Consider the following 19529-nt stretch of genomic DNA (forward strand, 5'->3'; position numbering starts at 1 on the left):
GGTCCCTCCATTTGTGGAACAACATCAAGACGCACACCACAAATAGGAGGAGGAGCTCGGCCAAACACCTAACAGAAGTGTACGCGCCAATTATTTATTTATTATATTAATTTTGGGACGAATTATCGTGCGCACGTACGAACGAATGGACGAGCGATATTAACGTTCCGTTTAGCTTGGTGACTTTAGCGGGTTGGTCATAGAGAATGGGAAAGGGGAAAGTGAAGGTAATATGTGATTGGTATATGAGTTATTATCCATTTAGTGTCAGAGTTTATTAATTGCATTATTGGCTCACACCATGTTAAATATTCCCTTCACAAACTGGATTAGAATTGTATATACCTAAGAGAAAATACTAAAGAAATGATGGCGTATGATGCGACTAATTTTTTCATATGCCGATATGTTCAAAAAACAGCATTTCTGCCTCACAATACACAAAAACATTCATGGAACGAAGAATAATATTTTATTTTGCTGGATCACAGGCCACAGTTTCATGGTTCATCTTTCACAGTTTTAATTGGTTCCCGCTTGGGAGATCAATAAAGGAGAGCTCCGCACAAGTAAAACAATTAATAGCAAAAACTAGTTGAATATTGCCAACTCTCAATTGCTCACTGACTATTTCTACTGAGAGAAAATGACAGCTATGTCTGGAGGACGATGAATTAGCTTACGGCATATATGGTACATAGATTCATATTTTTGAAGATTATTGATTATTAGACCCTTCAGCCGTCTTTAGATATGATAGTACGAAGGTGCCTAGGCTAATAAAAGTTAAATACGTGATATCGGTTGTATCCCGAATGGTTTTTTACGGTGATAGCCAATATCTTATATTGTAGTAAAACAATAATAACCGATTTAAGCTCTAGGACGGTTCAAGATGCACACCATGATATTAAAATCTATAGTTATCTGCGGGCAGAGACCTAGTCTGAAGAGCCAACTAGTTAAACACCCATTATAGCAGCAGCGCTCAATTATCCGACGACGATAGAGCCGTGCCTTAAGCTTATACCACTGCATATAACTACTGGGGAGGGTTTGGAAACGGAAAACACCGGAATACTCTCGTTTCTCCACCTCTCCACCCAAGGCACAGTTTCGTTTGGGCAAACTTTTAGGAGATGACCTCAATAAGATCATCAGCTTTGCGAGGATATTCAGAGAAGAACAGGGAAATAGGACAAGTTTTATTGTCTCTTTTTTTTTGAGAGGTTTTCCCAGGTGGCTTCAAACTGACCAGAAAGCATAGAAACTGTTATATTTGGTCGTAGAAGAAGCACGTCAGTGTAGATGTGTTAGCCTTCGTTTATTTTTCAGGTGGAAGTTCATACCAAAAATCGGTTGCAGTGGTTAATCTTTGGTGAAAATATCTTCAGCAAAGGACATTTGCCTCTTAAGTGCCAATAAAAAGCGAATACTCGGCATGTGAACTAAGTCTAAGATCTAGCTAAATAATACTATTGAGCTCCTAGGGCCATAGAGCTGTAAAAGTAAATGAAGAGGCAGAAGGCTTAACAAGAGGAGATGTAGCGTACTCTAATAGAGCATGGACCCTCTTTGAACCACGCCAAAACCGTCAAAGAAGAGCTCAAAAAAGGAGTTGCTGAGAGAACAGCAATAAAACTAAATCACGTGGCTACGCCAGACAAAAGGTTCTGGGAAGCAAAAATAGGAAAATATTCCTAAAGCACAGAAACTCCAAAGATGTTTAAAAATGCTGACAAGTATTGGTGTTTGTCATCGAAAACCCGTCAAATGTAGAGTATCAGATGGGTGTATGTGGGAGAAGTGCGTTCGTATGAAGCAGAATGACAGAATGAACTAAATACATGTTTTTGAAGTCCATTCAGTATTTTTTGAGCCAATCGGTAACGACGAAAACTACTTCCATTTTATTTACAATATATAGTTTATACACCCACGCACCATTGCTTGCGGCTAGTAAGACACGCCGGGAGAGTCGTGCTGCAAGCGTAGTGTATGACTCTGTTGTAATATTCTTTCATGCAGATTGTTTCTCAATGAGGTATTGATCTAGTAGTGATCTAAAACGGCCAATCCATATATGTGAAAGCAGCTGTCTGCGGGAGATCAAATACAAATACATCATAAATGGTGTTGGACGCAGTTGATGAATGTTTCTGAGGCGCTGGTAGTTAAGCACCCTAACTATTTCTCTCTTTTCTTTATTTCACCACTTAGGTAAATCAACTTTTTGTAGACAATTAAAGTGATTTGGGCATGCAGCAATTTCACGATTTGCACACAAAAAACAAAAGCAATGGCACACATCAAATGATCTTACAAGTTGGAAGAAGCGAGTGCACTCACATGCAAGTATTTATGTGTATCGCAGTACAAAAATGGCAATCCTTTGGCACACCTAAAAAATTATAATAAAAATGAAAAGTTACTTACATGTATTCCTTTGAATTACTTATACATGTATGTATGCATGCGAGTTTTGAGTTTCCTAAAAGTTCCAACATGAAAAACATGCAACAAGCAAGTGGCGGCGAGCTTAAAAAAAGACGTTGTACCAGCAACAAGCCATATTGTCAAACCGACAGCTAGACAGACAAAACTCAGCAGACTAGAAAACTAGCAAAGCACAAAATACCAGTAAATTGCCAAGGAGATGGAGACAGTGGATCACAAATAAACAAACAAAAAATATTCGTATATATGCAACAAGAAGGAGACAATCAAAGGCAGGGAGCGTGAATGGCGCTGAGGAATGAGCAGCCGCGTGACAGTGGCGGAGATGAGCTCGGGTAGAGCTGAATCGTGGGGTGTTTGTGGAAAAAGCAACTAAACCGCATAGAAATCAAGTGTTGGCTGGAAACACAGTAAAAATGTGAGATGAGATGAGCAGAACCAAACAAAAAAAATCAGCTCAACTAAACTTTTAGTTGGAATGGAAAAACTAAAACATTCGGAACGACACAAAAAACTGCAAAAAAAACTTGGTAAGAACAGCTAACTAAGTGAAATAGGGTAGGGTCGCAATGGGTCTGACATGGTCTGCTGATTACAGACAGATCTGCGCTATACTGTACTGTACTGTGCTAAGGCTGCACGCCACTCTTGAATGAAATGGCGTACGACTGCTGTTAAGGAAGCTAACGGCGGATGTACTTTATTTGATTTGGATTTGTGATGATTTAAATGTCTACGTTGCTTTGGTTGGTCAAGTTTTTTTACTCAATATTCGTTAGTTACTTCTTTTTGCCTTTGCCGCTCAGTGATGCCTTAAAGGTATAGCAATGACAAGAAAAAGCAATCTGGCGGAGGAAAAACTAACTTTTTTTTAGAAGTAAGTAAACATAGCGAGGTTGCGAAGTGCCAGCGTCTTTCCCTATGTTTCAAAAAAAAAACATAAATAAAGAGGAAAAAACTTTCTGCTTGCATCATTGCACCCACTCTATACGATTAGTACTTCGCACTTGCGGCAGTGACACTGAAATCTTATTAAAAATAAACTTTCCTAAAAACTGTGAGCCAATTATTCACTTTACCGCAATATTGATGCTGCTAACAATTATGAACACAAGCCGCCATGGACAAATGGGTTGCAAGGCGGCGAAGCATGTTAAGAAAAATTAGTGTTCGCTTGATATTGACATATTGGCATAAAGAATTGGGTTCGCTCCAATCTTATGCATCTTCTTCTGATACTTGAAAAAAAAAAAGTAATCTTGGCTGTGTTGCAAAGTTCATGTCAGTCGTTTTCGCGGACAAACTGACGGATGCCTACTAGGAACACCATTCTCGCGAGAGTTGGATCTACGTTACCGGAACGGCAAATACTTCTATTCGGCTAAGGACTATTAGACTAGAGGCATTAGTTAAATTTAAAGTGAACTAAAAATTCCAATCTGTCCAATTTATTTCACCAGCAAGGTACTTCATCCTCCAAAAATGGTTGATTTTAGTACATTTCCATGAATATTTTAGCCAGAGGAATTAGTAGGTATGTTTTAATTAGCTTCACTATGTCGCTATGAATCTCATGCAGTCCGAATAATATAATATTCCTCTTGAACTCTCCCAATACCGTTTTGTCGAATATTGCTACTCTTTAAGAGCCTATGCCATACAATAGGACGGATATAACATCCCCCCTTAGTCCAAAATAACAAATTTTGGAAAATAGTGATCCTCCATTGGACTTAAAGGCTGATAATATTCGCCATGTTAATGCTGGTTCCCAACGAATCGAAGTTCCATACTGCCTAAAATTTTTAACTGTCAACGGTTACATGAAAGGTATCACACCTATACACCTATTTGTTAGGTAGAAGATACTTTATTTTACCCACAATAACATCAGGCGAATGACCACCATGACCACGCTTACAGGACAATATCCTTTTCATGAAATTTTCTATAACCGAATTGCAAAGTGGCTGCCCTATGTCCTCGATAGCCTCACGAATTACATCTTTGAGGTCTTGAATCGACCCTAGGCTGGTGGCGTAGAAGTTCTATTTCACGTGGCCCCAAAGAAAAAAGTCACAAGGTGTTAAATCACAAGATCTCGGTTGCCAATTGTGATCACCTCTTCGAGAAATAACACTACCCGGAAACTTTTCCCGTAAAAGATCAATAGTTTCGTTGCTTGTGTGACACATAGCGCCATCTTGTTGAAAATGAACGTTGTCCAGATCAATACCATCCAATTCCGGCCATAAAAAATCGTTAATCATCTCATCACCTAACACTTGTTTCTGGAAAACTCTTTATATACCAACATCTTCTTTATATACCAACATCTTGGCGGCCGCCGTAGCCGAATGGGTTGGTGCGTGATCACCATTCGGAATTCACTGAGAGGTCGTTGGTTCGAATCTTGGTGAAAGCAAAATTAATAAAAACATTTTTCTAATAGTGCCCGCCCCTCGGCAGGCAATGGCAAACCTCCGAGTGTATTTCTGCCATGAAAAAGCTCCTCATAAAAATATCTGCCGTTCGGAGTCGGCTTGAAACTGTAGGTCCCTCCATTTGTGGAACAACACCAAGACGCACACCACAAATAGGAGGAGGAGCTCGGCCAAACACCTAACAGAAGTGTACGCGCCAATTATTTATTTATTTTTTTTATCTTCCATATTACAGATTTTTCGCCAGCCAGCACAGAGAAAAAGTCAACTGTTTCCGGTTGTTGAACACGCAAAAGCGCTTGAAGTTTAGTAGAGCTATTCAGAAAGAAAATAAAGTGAGGCGATAATATTATAAGTTCAGACTTGTTGATATGGAAAGGTATTGTGGATGGACGAATTATTCCAGCACTCCATTCTGTATTTGTTATATACCTATTACTCAATTCTCTATACAACTTCTGGCAGATCTTTTGGTATGATACTAAAAAACTGGTCAAGAAAATTTGACTCGGCCGCTCATAAACTCCAGTGGTGCAGTGACGGATGCTATACGAATGAGATTTCTCTCAAATGATTTTTGAGCTGCTATGATAAGCATTATTTTTGTCACTGCCCCCTAGTCTAAAATGGGGATAACAACCTTAGCAAACATTTGTTGGAATATCTAGCGGTGTAAGACCCAAGGAACATTCAGAATTTAGAAAGTTTCATTGAGAAAAGTGAGAGGCAAGATTGGAGGAAATTGAGTGCTCATTATCTTGGTATCATCTTGGGCCATATGACCACCGAACCTTACCTCACCAATCCTAAAGAAATCTCATATTTAACCCAATGTAACCCATTAGCTTATCGAGCCAAAGTCTCAAGGTCAGCGATTGCTTATCAATAAGATTTGGCTTATATTTCTAATCTAATTCTTATATTAACTAATGCTTAGTGCTTGTGGTCTAATTTGGGCGGCAACTCTGTCAACAAATACAGCTCAACAAATCAGTATCGCATCCGTATATTCATAAAAATTAGACATCTGTGTGCATGTACGAATGAATGTTTGCCAATAAGTGCATCATCACCCACTGCAATCTAAACTTACTTATCTGCGGCGTTGCTGATAGATAAATATCTTTTTTTTTCTATGAACGTACATATGTATTTGTGTTTGAATGTATGTACAAATGTATGAATGTGAGCTAACTTGCATATTATATTAATGGCTCCTCTCTTAGCCTTGCATGTACAAATGTATGTATGTATTTGTTTTAGTTGTAGAGTAGAGGGCGATTTCCAACATACATATACATATGTATATAGGTAGTCATATGCATGTTGTATGCTGCACACTTAAAGGTCACCTAGGCGAGGTCAACTGCATGCCTTAACTAATGCAGTCAGTCGCGCATGCGCAACCAAAGTACCGAGGCAGCGATACGGTGAGGCGTAATGAAGCTGAAGCGCATTGGTTCTACATACATTCGTACATAAATGCATCATAGCTACTTAGGTATGCGATGGGTACACGCCCGCTTCCTAAACCACATTCGAGCGCGCCCTCGCACCCACAAATATGCACATACATAAGGTTCCACCTTCTCTAATTCATTCTATTTGCTTGCATGCAAGACCAACTATTTACTGTGGTTGTGAGTGTATATGTGCATGCGCCGGCAGTGCATACTCGTATCATTCCACACTGCAGCTTGTCGTCTCTTGCGGCTTAAAAGGTTTCTCTAGTTTCGACTCTTGGTATGGCCAATGTTTTTTCTTTTCGCTGGGATTTTGTGGCTGTTGAATTTATTGGTTTTGCTGTTGTGTTGCCCGTCGATTTTGTTTAGTCAGTCAACTAAACATCTACTTGAAGTTAGTCAAGTCCATCCACCAGCCGCTTCGTGTTCAGGTTGTTGTTATTGTTGAGGCTACATAGAATCTATTTTGTTGCAGGTTGCTGCTGCCATGCCGGCGTTGCTAATGATGCTGCTATTGCTGCTTGCTTTTGTCATATGGTGTTGCTTTCTGTTTGTAGTTACTGCTGCTGTTGTTTTTTGGTTGCTGATTTTCGTCGTTGTCTAGTACTTTTGCTTTGTTGTTGTTGTCGTTGATGAGTTAACGATGATGCGACGCTAAGTGCATTTACTTTTTCGTTTTCATCTATGCATCTCGCTCTTCTTCTTATTCATTGTGGTTGTCGTAATTGTTGCTTTAGCTCCATCCCCCTCCCGGCTCACTTTGATTCTTCGTGTCTGCTAACGTAGTGTTGTTTCCTGCTTCCTCACCACCAAAGCAAAAAAAAAAACACAAGCGCAAACAACAACAACAACAACAAAGTCGTGAATAAAGCTTAAGAAATTAACGTTGGTATGCGATTATGAGCCTCATCTGTTGCTGTTGATATTTTGATATTTTCTTACTGAACGTTGTTGTTGCCTTTGTTGTTGTACTTTTACTGTTGCGCCCGGTGCGCCTGAAATGTTGAGGTTATGTAAATATTATTAGCAGGGAGATAACTATATTGCCACACACACACACATGCACCTATATACACATACCTACTTACATGGATAATTTAAAAAGTTGCTCATTGCTAGTTGGGCGAAGATTTTCGCGGCATGCAATTAGCGTTGCAGGTTGTTGACTTTATTGCCTGGCTTGTTGCAAGTATGGGTTTGGCAGTGTCGTTCGTTGTTTGTTGTTTACTGCAGACGAGCTGATATTTTTGTTATTATTCATAAAGAGGCACTTTTAATTTTGCGCCCATCATATTTCTTCATATAACTTTTTTGTTATTCTTTTTGTTTTTGTCTTTAGTTGACTGGCATATTGAGCCTGTGATGCGAGCTGTCTAACGAGCTGAGCGGGTGTTATCGTTCTTCCCAAATAGCTTATTAAACGCATTGTTTTTTGTTGTTGTTTCTCTTGAAGCAATTTGCGAAAAATTCATATCTGTTACCCCATAAGTCGTTAATGTATTGTACTTTGTGAGTAAATATCAAATTTAACTAGTCGCTGTTTAGCGGCGTCATCTTGATTGGAGTGAATACAATTTTTTAGAAAGGAAAAGGGTGATGTTTTAACAAAAGGTTTCTCATGATAGCAAAAACCTGCAACCCAATATAACGCACGAAAATATGCTCCTAACCCAGTGTGAATGAAACAAGGTACGTTAAGTACTGACGGCAGATGTGTTATCTCAAAGCATCACCTTAACCCATAAACGATCATTGCAGCTGTGAGACCCAATAAAAACCAGCCCGCTGTTACGCTGTTAAAATTCTAATATTGTTTTATTAATTTTTTACGCATGTGCAGGGATTTAAGTTTCTAGCGAAAAAACTAACCCGAAATGAATTCATTCCGATTTCGTTGTTCATAGCTGTTTTCCGTGTGGCACACTATTCGCCTGGTATTTTTGTTTCACTTTTTGTGTTTTTTATTCACACAAAGTGTGTAATTTATTATTTTTGGAGCTGAAATCGGGTTTTTCTTGTTACAAACTCGAATGATAATTTTAAAAATTTAAATTAAATTGAAATACATATGCCGAATGACAACTCGGTCTATATTTAGACACAATTTTTCCAACAATTATTTAGCCCCACACAAATTCTTTATTTTATTTATTTTTTTTTTCAAATAAGACTGTCAAACAGGTACTGAAAAAGTTACCGTAATCTTGAGAGTACGTCATGAGTAGATCAGTTTTGTAAAAGAAAATAATAGTCCAGAATTTCTCAATTTTTTTTAGAGTAGGTAAAAATTTCCCAATCTTGGTCATGGAAATCTTTAAATTTTCTGTAATCCTGATAAAAGTATTACTGTCAATGTTCTCTAATATGGAGTAACGAGATAGCAATAAAGGTTTTTCCAATTCTTGTATTTTAGCAGCTGTCAAAATATTCCGGAAGACTCGCACTTTATCATGCGAACGTGTTAAAATTATTGCTCCCTATTTGTAACCAAGCAACTCTTCTAAGCAGAAACATCAAAATTTCTTCAATAAAAACTGATTTTATTGAGAGGAAAACAAAAACAAGTGATTTAATTTTCTTTTTTGGGGAAACATTTAAAATGGTGACACTGGTTTCAAACAGTATGAAAATTTTCTGTACGAGTAATGGGTTATATATTTTCGTGAGCATTAAGGGGACAGATACGGCCATATTTTCCCTGATTTTTATTAAATTTTTTTAAAATTAAGAAGTCAATATATTGTTTTCAAAATTGGCATACAATTTATTTATAAATTAAAATAATATGTTTTTTTTTAATAATATACAATTTTTTTTTTTTTTATCATTTAAAATGGCAGATGTACACTCAATTCTTCCAGGAAGGTCGCAACGGGGTTTTTCAATCGGCGGGCATTTTAGCATCGGCGTCAGTGACCTGAATACAAGAAACCAAAAATTTTTTTGTTTATTAATGTCATAATTTCTATATGAACTAAAAAAATTCGCGGAATAAAATGCTTAAAAAAAATTAAAATTTTGGGGCGAATTTTCCTACTAGTTTTGCTTCGAAAAAACTATTTTTTCGAAACATTTTCACGAAATTGTAAATTCACATAGAAAGTAATATTATAAAAAAATGTGTGCAAATTTCAGAGAGATCGGTCAATAACTTTTCGAGTTATCGTGTACGAAATTTTACAGGTATCTGTCACCTTAAGGCACATTAGACCCCTATTTTTCTAATTACGTCATGCAAGTTGAAACCTAAATGAGATATGTTTTCATTCGGATACGACGGCTGTTTATGGGTTACCAGTTATTATCGATATTTCCAACCAAATCGAGAATTTTACCAAAAAAAAAACATCTGTTTGGCCGAGATCTATGTTTATGTCTATAGGCAAAATTGCTATTATTAGTCTAACTAAATTCACAACTATTCGACTAAAAATGAATGCGTTTACGAAAATTCATTATTTCGTGCGATTTTGGCATTGTGGGATCGTCGGACTTTGTTTATTGCGAAGTGAGGAGGAAGTACGGTTATCGTTAATGGTGCTCGGCATAGATCGATTTTCAACGCTAGCTGGTTTTCCAAGGAGAACACACACCACACAGCGTTCAAAGTTGAGAAGAAGAAATTTGTCGGCTGGGTCATCTCACGGCAAGCGTTTATCCATTGGCCGCCGCGATCATGCGACTTGACTCTCAAGAACTCTTTTGACATATGATGGTTTTCGAGAAAAGCGACACAACTCAAAATTAACTCAAATTCGAAGTTCTGCCGTTAAAAGCAAAAATCAACTACAGAGTTTATATATTTTTAACTGGGAAAGCGTCATAAGCGAATCTTGAAATAATTCTGAGAGATGGCGTTAGTGTAGTTTTGTCAGGTGATCGAATTGGCGCGTCAATTATCTAGAAAGCTGACCCACCTCAGTATTTTGTATTTTTGAATTATGTCACTTTTCTCGAAAACCATCGATATGTTTTAAAAAGTTGCTGGCATTGTACGAACCAACAGAAAGTTTCTTCCAATATGCAGTACTAAAAAAAGAAGAGTAGATTGCCTGTGCTTACAAGTAAGTTTTTTTTCAGTCAGGAAGTTTCTCTTGTGCAATGTTGGCTTAAGCAATATAAAAGTGTTATGTTATTGAACCCTATGCAACACAGGCATAATGTGATTCCAAATCATCCAAAAAACTGCACGAAAGGATATGTAGTAAAAATTGATAATTTGGAATGAACTTATTCTTGTAAGGCAAAAAAAGCGATGGCCTGCAGTTCTTTTTAGCAATCTTATTGATATATTCACACTTAAGGGCTTTATTTTGGAACTGGAATTCGATCAAAACATATAAGCAAAGACTTTACTTGGAAAATCTTGTATTAGCTTTCGCGGTGGAGCTATGCGGGAATAACTACTATAAAAACCCGTATGAAAAAAAGGAAGTTATGTACATGTACAGTACAGATATTTGGTGGCTTAAACATTCTGATATTAATTGGATATTAGAATAACTACATTTTATCTTATACTTATCATTAAGTTCTTTGATTCGTGAGAATATCATTTCTATTTGTTCTCGTTGTGTAACCGCCTTGTGGAAAATCCCATGGTAAATTAAGCATCATTCTCAGCTGCTTATTTTGTCGTATTTGTAACGTCTTTATATGTGTTTTTGCACACGTTCCCCATACAGGACATGCATAGAGGCCAGGTTTATTTTCAGTATTCATCTCTGATTTCCTGTTGATTAAAAGATATAACATTCTGATTGCGATATTGTACCTATTCATTATTTATGGGGTGAATGTGATTGTGTAATACTACGCCCAAGTATTTAACGGTGTTTGACCAATTTATATCACGCCTATTCATATTGAGGTTTATGATGGCTTGCGTTTTATCAATATTAAGTTTTATTTTCCATCTGTGAAAATGGCTTGCGACAATATTCAGCGCACTTTGCATTTTACTCACTACATCATGAGCAGAATTGCGCGAATAAAAATACAGATATAATCAGCATACATGGCGTAGTGACAGTTATCGAACTTAGAGACGTCAGACACATAAATATTAAACAAGATAGGTCCTACTATAACTGAACCCTGAGGGACACCAGCTGGAACTTCCGTTAGGTCTGAAAGTTCATTATTTAAACAGACACAGAAATAACGATTTTTTATAAACCATTGAACAATCTTGAGAAGTTGAATAGAACATTTTAAATCTATCAGTTTAATTAGCAACCCATTGCCCCAAACGGAGTGAAAGGCTTTTTCAACGTCGAAGAGGACTAAAGCGGTTGACTTTTTGTTATTGAAAATAGATTTTACGTGGTTACAAATTCTCTGGAATCGGTGTGTTGTACCATGAAATTTTCTGAATCCAAATTGTTCAGCAGGCAGTACATTATTTTCATTAATAAACTCCGTTGACTTATCTTTTAGTACTTGCTCGAATATCTTACCAGGCTACTTAACAGACTTATCGGCCGATAGGTTCCGCTTTCATGTGGGAGTTTTCCGGGCTTTGGTATTGGAGTTACTTTTGCCGTTTTCCATGTCTCCGAAAAGTACTGAAGTTTAAGACATGGATTGACAATAAAATAAAAGAAAATAACTGCTATTTTAGGCAAATTCTTAAGCATTATATTCCTTATATCCTCTAAACCTGAGGATTTTCGTAAAGCTGTTTGTTGAATTAATTAATCGATGTGGTGAGGTATTAACATATAGAGAATTTAGTTTAACAATTATATCATTTATCGCATTTTCATTTATTTTAGAGCTTAAGTGCTCCGGAACTTTGTGATTATTTTGGAAAGTGTGAGCAAATGCCTTTGCTTTTTCGTGGCTTAGCATAATAGTTTTGTTTTGATCAAAAAGATCTGTACATGCCGCTTTTTTAAAACTTTGCTTATATACCAGAAAGGCTTACTTCTAGTTCACATATCCTTTTATTCCATTCTTTGATCCTACTGAAATTGCCTTGAAATACTTCTTTCCGTATACGCCTAGACAATGTAAAAATCTCTAACTGATCTTCCTGTTGCCGATGGCGGCAATTTCTCAATTTCTTATTTTAAGGGGTAACATAAGTCCAGCAGCGCCAGAAATGCGGTAAAAGAAAAACTGTTTTTAGAAGAGAGAACAATAGAAATATATATAATATAAAAACATTTTATACATTGTTTATTAGTACTTAATATTTATAAACAAATTTATTTTAATTTTTCTTTAAAAACTTATTATACATATAAAAAATCACGTGACCCAAAGTACAATGAAAAAAAGTTGTTTTCGGTCTGCATCATTCCTCCTTAAAATGTTGATGGATCTGTAAAAAGTAAAAAAAATCTTGTAAAATAAAGTTGTAGTTATAGTCTGTCGAGCCGGATTTTTGAATTTCGAAAAATTTTGCAATTTACGGCGGTTAAAAAAAAGTATGCGTTTTACGTCATAAATTATGTTTATTAATACAAATATCAAAAATACTTTCGAATATTTAAAAAAAAACCGCATCAAAAAATATTTAGAACAGTATGAGTTATCATGCAGACCGTGCTGGAAAAAGTAGTTTCGAGAAAAACGAGTTTAAACTTTCTGCTTCAAACGAAGGGCAGCTACCTGTGCGCATCAAACTCTCGCCGGGCAGTTACATTTTCTACCATAACTTTGTATCTATGGGGAATTTTTACAATCGACCTCCACAGAAGTACGCCTAAAACTAATATATAAGGAATAATAATCTGCTAAAAAAAATCGATTTTTTTTGAAAATTCCGGACGTATGTAAGCCCTTAATTAAATTTAATATATGACGTGGTAGTATCACAAAATTAATCTTTGGTGTTTTCTTAGGGACTGAAATTCTTACTGCATTCATTATTTGATAACTAAAAAATTATATATTTTAGGTCTGAAGCCACACTGATAAGATCCAATCAGTTTGTTGACGGTGGGCTTCAGTCTTTCACACAATACGCTCGCTAGAACCTTATAGGCGATATTTAGAAGACTAATCTCGCGGTAATTGGCACAAATTGCAGGATCGCCCTTCTTATGGATTGGGCAGAGCACACTTAAATTCCAATCGGCAGGCATGCTTTCATCCGACCATATTTTGCATAGAAGCTGATGCATGCACCTTACCAGCTCCTCGCCGCCATGTTTGAATAGCTCAGCCGGCAGTCCGTCGGCGCCCACGGCTTTGTTGTTCTTTAGCCGCGTTATCGCTATTCTCACCTCGTCATAATCGGGTAGCGGAACGACAATTCCGTCGTTAACGATTGAGGTATCGGGATCTTCACATTCTGTGTGACATGCGCAGCTGTCACTGTTTAATAGGTTCGAGAAGTGTTCCCTCCATAATTTAAGATTGTTCTGTACGTTAGTCACCAGATCGCCGTCTTTGTTCTTACAGGAAATACTATGTAATACTTATTACGGATACTTTTACATCTCCAAAAAATTATAGACAGTTCAGACATCACTTATTACTTGAGTGCAAATATATAATAGCTAGTTGGCTGAGCTGCAATCTTTGCCCGTTTAGCTTCGGAAACTGTTCATCGTTCAACTGCAATTTAAATTGTGCTGGAATATGCACTTGTGAAATCTTGTTGAATTTTTGTTTGATTTGCATACATGCAGCCCGATTTTGCAACTCGGATCAGAAGATTTGTGGCTGCTATTGCAGTTAGCGCAGCGCACATTATCGGTCATTGTTCATCTGTGGTTTTATGTTTACCGGCGCAATTTGAACACTTTGTTTTAATGAAGCATCCGCGTCCTCGACAAATTTCGACACTGTGTTGGTTGGTGTTTTTTTCGCTGGTAGTCCTATCGTATAATGGCTTGAAATAAGGACTTTTGACGAATATCATGAAGTCTCACTGTCCCATTTTCAAAATATACAACGTATATATGTAGTATCAGTATAGTTATCATTGTCATTCTTTATGATTGCTTTCACTGCTTTGCGTTTGAATCCGAGAGAAGTTAACTCGGTTTTGACGTTTTCGGCATTTTTGTTTTCTAACCCGTATATTACCGCTTTGAATACACGATCACTCTTTAAGTCATGGGTAAAATATTGTAGTTTATTTTCCCTCAATTGGTTCTTAATTTGCTCGTACACATTAATATTTTCACAAATAATTTTAACACCCATTTATATTTTTTTAATAAGGAAATGTTTAATTTCTTTTGCACTCAATTTTTTTTGAAGATGACATTTCGCCTTCACCGCAATATGTACTTCACAATACGGGTTGCTATTTTGCTTTCTCGCGCTTCTTCAGTGGCTCCGCTAGTATTAAGAAAAACACGTCCTACGCTAATCAGAGTACGATTCACACTCCAGTTCAAAAGTTGCTAGCCAAAGCGTAGTCTCAATAAGTGGTTTTTGCTGATATTCACGGGATTTTGTTTTTAGCTTACAGGGCTTCACGATCTTCAAGATAATTACATGATTACAGAGGTTAATGGATTAATAGCTTACCTTGAATATTCCACCCAAATACAGTATTAAACCCTTCCTTTATTGAATGATATTTTCTTCCAATTCCGCTAGAGGAGGTACTATGCCGCTCTATTACTTCTATTCAAGATTTTTCTAAATATACGCCTTTAAGATCAGCTATACTCGTATATTGGTAAAAAAAAAAGATTTTCCATAATAAATAGTTTCATTTAATATTTTTTCAACTTGTTGTCGAGCCATTTTCTTTAGTTAAATACAAAGCAACGAAATGCCAAGGAAAAGGGTTGACTACACAAAATTAATATGTATTTGTTGTTTCAATGCATGAAATGTCAACAACAATTTAACAATTGTTCATTAATCATTGATGCGTCATTAGTGACAAATCAAACAGAAATCAAATCAAATAAATGAAAAATTATTCAAATTGATTTCTTACGAAAATTTATTACGTGGCTTGAATAAAATTTTCAGCGCCCTACCTAATCAATTAAAATACAATTCATAATTCGATAAAAAATGGCAGCAACATAAATTATGAAATTGCAACAATACAGCATACTATATATGTATATACAATAGTTAAACGAGTCGTCAGACTGTGACGAAGTACACTTAGCGAATTTTCGAAGCCGAGCAGGAGCAAGAGTGGTAGAATGAAATGGAAAAGGGATTGAGATACATACATATGCATAAATAAAAATATAGATAGAGTGGAGAAAGAGAAAGGGACAGAGAAAGAGACAGAGAAGGGCATAGAGATAGAGAAAAATATAGATGGAAAATCTCTTTGTGATGAAATTATTGTAAATAAAATTATATTAAATAATATTAAATGGGCATTAAAATGAAATAAAATAAAATTAAATGTGACGAAATATAATTATATGTGATGAGATGAAATAACTATAAAGTTAAAAGACATCAGAAAAAATTCAACGAACATGGTCGTGAAACTAATCGAAAGCGAACAGGGTTTCATTGCCATTTTCTGAAAGTATACCTATCCGATAGTAAAACCCAAGCTGAGTTAGTAAAAGTTATTTACATCGAATTTTTTGTAGTCACTTAAATTTTCTCTCCAAGTTATTTTTATACATCGAAATCCGGATTTATGAAAAACTATTCGATCTTTGTTTTTGTGATTGGCGCTGAATTATCATTAAGAGTATTATATATATAATATATAGTAATATATAGTGCGTTAAATAACCATAAAACAGGGGCTTATTGACAAGTTTTGGTAATTTACTTGTTCATTATTTAATTTTAATTATTATTTTATGAAAATATAGATCATTATATAACAAACATAAATCAAATCGAGGTCTTCTTCTTTGTACAAATGTAAAAAATTGCCAGAAATAAAGGTAGAAAATAAATGCGATTTTGGAGCTATTTTTCTAAAACTTTTACGAAAATTTTGGAATTGTTTCTTTTTTTAATTTGTACGAAGTCTGAAACTTTAATTTACATATATGGAACTATATTAAAACATTCGTATCGGGCTATTTTTCCTTGAATTTTCAAAGAAATCGGGGAATTTAAGCAATGTAAAGATATTTAAACAACTACTTTGTATTAAAACTGCGATATTTATTTTTGTAACATAGAAATTTTCAGAAGTTGTACATAAAAAGTATTAGTATTTTTTAGTATGATAGTCGGCGAAACAGCTTTCTTTATGTTCAACACCTTTCATGAATCTGTTGTATTTATATGGCGAAGAAAATTCCTTAAATTTTGAAAAAAAGTATTCCAAAATAGGCTGAATTTTTATTAATGCATCAGAATCATCATTTATTAGGGTGTCGTTAAAGTGCAAAAACGTCTAAATTTGTTGAAATCTTGTGCGAGTCATAATTTTTGCAAATATCGGTGTTTTTATCAAAGGATCTTTCATCCAATAATCTGAAAATGTATTCCTTTTTAACTGCCCCATTAAAATTCGGCCGCCGTAGCCAAATGGATTGGCGCGTGACTACCATTTGGAATTCAAAGAGAATGTAGATTCGAATCTCGGTGAAACACCAAAATGAGGAAAAACATTTTCCTAATAGCGGTCGCCCCTCAGCAGGCAATGGCAAACCTTCGAGTGTAATATCTGCCGGCCTGAGTCGGCTTGAAGCTGTAGGTCCCTCCATTTGTGAAACAACATCAAGACGCACGCCAAAAATAGAAGGAACAGCTCGGCCAAACCCCCAAAAGGGGTGTACGCGCCAATTATATGTATATAGGTATATATTAAAACTATTTTATATTACACATAGTTCTGTTTAGTTACTTTTTCATTGTGGTATGTTGTGGTGGAGTAAGTTTTTACACCTAAATTAGTTAATTATGGAATATTTCAAAGAAAAATAAAAGTAAAAAGGTAGTGTGAGGTTGGCGCCGATAATATTTTTTAGTGAGACAGTCCCTTTGAAAACGTAATCGCCGACAGCTTTGTTTATTTACGATCGGAATAGGAAAAAAACTCGAAATGAGATATTCGAAGAAAAAAGTTTACATGTGGGACTGGGATGTTAATATGCTTAGGGGAAGTATTTCTATTTATTTCAGGAAAGTACATTTCTCGTAAAACGAGAATTCTCTTTTCCCGATTTTAATGTGTTAATATACCCAAGGTGGTGCAAAATTAGTCCCCCTATCGTAAAATTTATAATTTTAGCAGATCGCGTCGTGCGTCAATTACATTCGACACTTGTGAATTAGACAGCTGTAGTATACAAACAGACATCCATTGAGGATTACCTCAAAAACAAAATGGGATGATAATTTTGCTATGAAATTATGTTTGAAAATGAAGCTATACTTTTTTTCTCAGTGCAACCAAAATGTGGAGGAGCAAATCATTGAAGCGGAATGCAAATCAAACCTAAAAAATCGATAAACCCTCAAGTCGAAGACTTTACACAATAAAGGAAATACATTTTAAGCAAACAACAACAACGGCAAGAATGCACCACTAGATCCAAAAGGTATCGAGGTAAATCAACAGCAAAGGCATTGCTAACGGAGGCGTTGAAAATCATCGAAAAGAACAACATTAGTAGCTCCGTCAAAAGCCTATGTAAAGAAGAAAATGAGATGAGAATAAAGGCGGCAGCAGGAGCGGCAGCGTTAATATAGGAGCCCACACTTAATGCGGAAAAGTAAGGACCCAACCTTAAAAATGAAAAACGCCAACAGAGCGCACAGAAAACTACAAAGAATTGCATGCGAATAGTAGCGACAGAAGCAGTGGAATGAGCAAAGGTAACAGCAGATACAGAAGCAGCCAGCGGCGGGGCAACGTCGAAACTGGTAGTCAGTTGGCAGCTGCTGTTGTGCTGCCTGCTGCCATCACAACAACAGCGGAAGATGCGGGCGCGGCAAGAACAACAACAAAAACTGCATTACTTCAACTGTAAGCAGCCACATAACTTGCTGCGACAACAAATCAATACTATTGCTGCTGCTGGTTGCCGTACCACACCACAACAAATTGTTGACATTTGAAATTTCATTTGGAAATCGAAAATTCGGTTGCGCATGCGCAGCTTAAATCAACAATTCAATGCGGTCGACTGAGCGCCAAACCGGACTCGTATGGGAAATGGTTGCAATCGCATATTGCAAGTGCAACAAGTGCGCACTGGTGTGGCGATAAATGAGCGGCAATCGCGTGTGTATATATGTTGGCTGAGAAACGAAAAAAAAAAATTAAATAAAATGAAAAAAAGTGTAATCCAAATCATTTGTAACGAGTTTAATTGAAAATGAAATCGAAATTATAATCACTTCTTTTTCGTTTGCAGCGGTTAATGCTCTCCTTCCTTTTTTCTGTTGTTGCTACTGTTGCTGCTGCAGCAACTTCGGTTGTTGTCTCGTCGTCGCTATGTCTGCAACTCAAATTCGCTGGTTCTTACTCCGGCTGCTTATTTTCAATATTTACCTACACAAATCACTTTTGAGCACTTATGTATCTACATAGGTATGAACTATTCGTATAGTGCTTTTGTTGCTGAATTAAATTTTGCTGTAGCTTTTGTTGTTATTGCTCTTTTGGGATTATTTCTGATTCGATAGCGCAATTTCGTAATCACACATACACAATCGCAGTTGCTAGCATATAATGGAGCATAATTTGACGCATGCAAAACTTGTAGCGAGACAACAGCAACAATAACAACACATCACTATGGCACCCACTTGAGGACAAAAATCCACATTTTGGTTATGGTGAAGCAAGTTTAGCTAAACAATCCTGACTGCAGTATCATCGCCGAGAACATTAGCGCTCAGCAGCAACTTCATTTCGATTAAAGGGTCCCGGTGGTCTAGAGCTCGAAAATTTAGGGCATTTTCAGAATTTTTTTTTACAATAAAAATATGAAAAACGATATTTCAATTTTTTAGGCGTTTTATTTAACTTCTTTTACATACAAAAATGAAAAAAAATGTATTTTAATAATTTAAAAAATGGCGCTGAAATTGAGCGTCCCGAAAAATTGGACCTGGACGGTGTTGCCCATTTCGACTCTTCTATTTATCTGAAACACAAAAACCAAAAAAAGAAAAATTAGTCAGTTTGACTGTAGCTACATATGTCCAGCTACTAACTTTAATAAAAAAAATTGACAAAATGCACGGTTTTGAATGTGACACTCTAAAAATCGTTTTTTTTTCAGTTTTTTAATAAAAATAA

Source organism: Anastrepha obliqua, chromosome 1 (genome assembly GCF_027943255.1).
Source record: "Anastrepha obliqua isolate idAnaObli1 chromosome 1, idAnaObli1_1.0, whole genome shotgun sequence".
NCBI classification, from domain to species: domain Eukaryota; kingdom Metazoa; phylum Arthropoda; class Insecta; order Diptera; family Tephritidae; genus Anastrepha; species Anastrepha obliqua.